Source organism: Amia ocellicauda, unplaced genomic scaffold (assembly GCF_036373705.1).
Source record: "Amia ocellicauda isolate fAmiCal2 unplaced genomic scaffold, fAmiCal2.hap1 HAP1_SCAFFOLD_75, whole genome shotgun sequence".
Lineage (NCBI taxonomy): Eukaryota > Metazoa > Chordata > Actinopteri > Amiiformes > Amiidae > Amia > Amia ocellicauda.
Genome location: NW_027103002.1, coordinates 290,144 through 294,534, shown reverse-complemented (window position 1 = coordinate 294,534; position 4,391 = coordinate 290,144). Strand labels below are relative to the sequence as shown.

General features: G+C 38.9%; 1 non-coding gene across 1 annotated transcript; it reads left to right on the top strand.

Moving 5' to 3' along the window:
• Nucleotides 1–2,131: 2,131 nt before the first annotated feature.
• LOC136742947 (U5 spliceosomal RNA) lies at nucleotides 2,132–2,246 on the top strand. The gene has a single exon (XR_010815069.1). It is a non-coding gene; the product is annotated as a U5 spliceosomal RNA (small nuclear RNA).
• The last annotated feature ends 2,145 nt before the right edge of the window (nucleotides 2,247–4,391 follow it).

Below are 4,391 nucleotides of genomic sequence, written 5' to 3'. Positions count from 1 at the left end.
ACAGGGCCTTCGTTGTCTTAATTTGCACTTCATAGTGCGCCACACATTCTCAATTCGGAGACAGGTCAGGACTGCAGGCAGGCCATGCTAGCACCCGCACTCTCTGCCTACGCAACCATGCGCTTGTAATCTGGGCAGAATGTGGTTTGGCGTTATCCTGCTGAAAAATGCAGGGACGTCCCTGGAAAAGATGATGTCTCGATGGCAGCATATGTTGCTCCAAAATGTGTACATCTCTTTCTGCAAAAATGGTGCCCTCACAGATGTGCGAGTTACATGACAGACAGACACTCATACACACTGTCACACCCACACACACACACACACTTTCACAGACAGACACACGCACACACACACACACTTTCACAGACACACACACACACACACACACTTTCACACAGAGACAGACACACACACACTTACATACATACATACATACATACATACAGTGAGGGAAATAAGTATTTGATCCCCTGCTGATTTTGTGCGTTTGCCCACTCACAAAGAAATGATCAGTCTATAATTTTAATGGTAGGTGTATTTTAACAGTGAGAGACAGAATAACAGCCAAAAAATCCAGAAAAACGCATTTCAAAAAAGTTATAAATTGATTTGCATGTTAATGAGGGAAATAAGTATTTGATCCCCTATCAATCAGCAAGATTTCTGGCTCCCAGGTGTCTTTCATACAGGTAACGAGCTGAGATTAGGTGCACTCTCTTAAAGGGAGTGCTCCTAATCTCAGCTCGTTACCTGTATAAAAGACACCTGTCCACAGAAGCAATCAATCAATCAGATTCCAAACTCTCCACCATGGCCAAGACCAAAGAGCTGTCCAAGGATGTCAGGGACAAGATTGTAGACCTACACAAGGCTGGAATGGGCTACAAGACCATCACCAAGCAGCTTGGTGAGAAGGTGACAACAGTTGGTGCGATTATTCGCAAATGGAAGAAACACAAAATAACTGTCAGTCTCCCTCAGTCTGGGGCTCCATGCAAGATCTCACCTCGTGGAGTTTCAATGATCATGAGAACGGTGAGGAATCAGCCCAGAACTACATGGGAGGATCTTGTTAATGATCTCAAGGTAGCTGGGACCATAGTCACCAAGAAAACAATTGGTAACACACTACGCCATGAAGGACTGAAATCCTGCAGCGCCCGCAAGGTCCCCCTGCTCAAGAAAGCACATGTACAGGCCCGTCTGAAGTTTGCCAATGAACATCTGAATGATTCAGAGGAGAACTGGGTGAAAGTGGTCTCAGATGAGACCAAAATCAAGCTCTTTGCCATCAACTCAACTCGCCGTGTTTGGAGGAGGAGGAATGACCCCAAGAACACCATTCCCACCATCAAACAAGGAGGTGGAAACATTATGCTTTGGGGCTGTTTTTCTGCTAAGGGGACAGGACAACTGCACCGCATCAAAGGGACGATGGACGGGGCCATGTACCATCAAATCATGGGTGAGAACCTCCTTCCCTAAGCCAGGGCATTGAAAATGGGTCAAATACTTATTTCCCTCATTAACATGCAAATCAATTTATAACTTTTTTGAAATGCATTTTTCTGGATTTTGTGGCTGTTATTCTGTCTCTCACTGTTAAAATACACCTACCATTAAAATTATAGACTGATCATTTCTTTGTCAGTGGGCAAACGTACAAAATCAGCAGGGGATCAAATACTTTTTTCCCCCACTGTACATACATATATATGGAAAAGAAACATTACAAGTATAAATCACAATAAGATGTAATAAAGTACAGATAAACAAAATGTAATAAAATGTGATCTTTTTGAAAATGCAGGGACGTCACTGGAAAAGATGATGTCTGGATGGCAGCATGTGTTGCTCCAAAATGTGTACATCTCTTCTGCAAAAATGGTGCCCTCACAGATGTGCGAGTTACATGACAGACAGACAGACAGACACTCACACCCACACACACACACTTTCACACAGAGACAGGCACACACACACACACACATACATACATACATACATATGGAAAAGAAACAATACATTTATAAATCACAATAAGATGTAATAAAGTACAGAAAAACTAAATGTAAGAAAATGTGATCTTTAATACACACAAATATGTATGGCTGGTCGGATGCGTCTTGGACTCGGGTTCCTCTTCATTACGTATAACGCTTTTGCCTTTTGCTAAAGCTTTCCGTGGAGGGGATCGTGGGTGAGTTTGTACCATTTTTGGGAGGATCTGCCTTGTTGGGGCGGAGCTGTGATCCAGGTGAACAGCAGATCGGGCATAGGTGGGCATGTGGGCAGAGGAGTAGGAAGGCCGGTCAAGCAAATAAGCTTGCTAAGGTACACAGCAGCAGCAAGCAGCCCCCACATCCAGCCAGCCAGCCAGTCTGGCTGGCAGTGACTGAGTGGTTGACAGACGGCAAGCAACGGAATGTACGTGCTCTGTGATGTCATAGCAGTCAGCTGAGAGAGGCTCGTGATGTCATCGCTGAGCTGGCTGGCTGGCTGGCTCTGTGTGTGTGTGTGTGTGTGTGTGTGTGTCTATGTCTGTCTGTTTTTCTGTTTGTCAGTCTGTCTGTCTGTCTCTCTCTCTCTCTCTCCCTCTCAATTCTATTCATTTGTATTGTCAAAGCAATTGGACATACATACATACATATATATATGTAGCGTAAGGTACACTTTTAAATTTCAATTAAAGAAGTGAATTCATAGTATCACCTTATCACGAATCCTGGAGTCTTGTAGAACTCAATTTCTGTAATCATTGGACGCAGACACCAATTCCAAAGATATAAATTGTCAAATTTATTTAAAAACAAAGACTAAATGTAGCACTACACTAATTATACAAAAGGGAAAAACTAATTAAAATTCAACTCTAGATCAACAAATCAAAGACAAATCACTTCCGTGACCAAATCAAAGACCATGGGATCACATAGGATAACACACAAATCGTTAAACAAAAAAGGTTATAAACACATTGACTACAATACCGGTTAGTAATTCTAGGAATCACTAAGAAACAGTTGAAAGTGCTAAATTGCAGTTTCAGAAGATGAAAAAAAACTGTAACTGATGGGATAATTACTGCAAATATTAAATAAATGTATTGCAGGATTGTTTTTTTTTAAATCATTCTCATATATATATATATATATTCATTTTAAACTCTTTTTCTCTCTGAATACAGCACAAAATAAGAAAGAAAACCGATGGAGCTTCAAGAATTAGATCCTGTCATATTCTACAGACATTTAAAGAGTCCAGTGAAGTTGAGCTACAGCAAAACGTTAAGCAGCTCGAAAAGGAAAACACAAGACTTAAAAATGAAAACCAATGTCTTCGAAACCGTATGGTTGATGGTAAGTTTTTTTATTTATAGCAAATAATTCCTTACCTTGATAAATGTTATTCTTCAGTAATTTAGATTCCAGAGTAATGTATTATAGTTGATCATACTGAAGTAATCTAGAACCACAATACAGACTCTTAATGTGCACTGTCTAATAGTTTAATAATACTGATTATTAAATAAAGTTTTTCAACATAACTTCATAATCCTACATTAATGACTATATGCATTACATTAGACCTGGTAATTCTTGTATTTTATCTCTTCTATTTTTTTCGTAGCTAATGTTAATGACCCACAAAAAGGTCAGTTTGCCAATAACATAGAGCAAGTCTCTCAAGTATAATTGCAGGCATTGATGGTTTTGTTTTCACTTTGTATTAAATATATTACTAGAAATGATTATCATTTAATACTAAGGTTTTTTTCTCCAGAGATTCCAGACCTTTTGGACAATCTGAAAAAAATTGTAACAAAAGCCACATTTATCAGCAATGAAGACAAAAGTGTGTCACCATCAAGTGGTTCTGACAGCCCCACAGCAAATTGTTCTGAATCTGACAAAGAATCACCAAAACAGGTATAACACTCTTGGTCTACAATATTACAAAGACAAGGTAAAAATATATATATTGAAAACAAATATTGGTTGTAAACAATCTAATGATGCTACATTATCAGTTATATTCATAGTTATAGTTGATAATAAGAATGTAATTGAATTATGGGTGTCACAGATTCACTGACTTTATTATGTCTGTAAATTAATAAACTTAGAATTGAGACATACTGTGGTCTTTAATAACACATTTCTGTAACAAAATCACAGCCTTACTGATAATGTATTCCACTTAACATAATATAAGAATAGTTTGGGGATAAACTTGTTTTTTATTTACCATTGTCTTTTAGGTGGAAATATTCCCAGGCACTGGAGTTTACATTGACAAACTGTCCTGGATCCTTGCAGAGAGGTGCAGCACGAATACGTCATATGCAAGAACCCTGACAGTTGCTGTCTTTGACTTTCCAACATTAT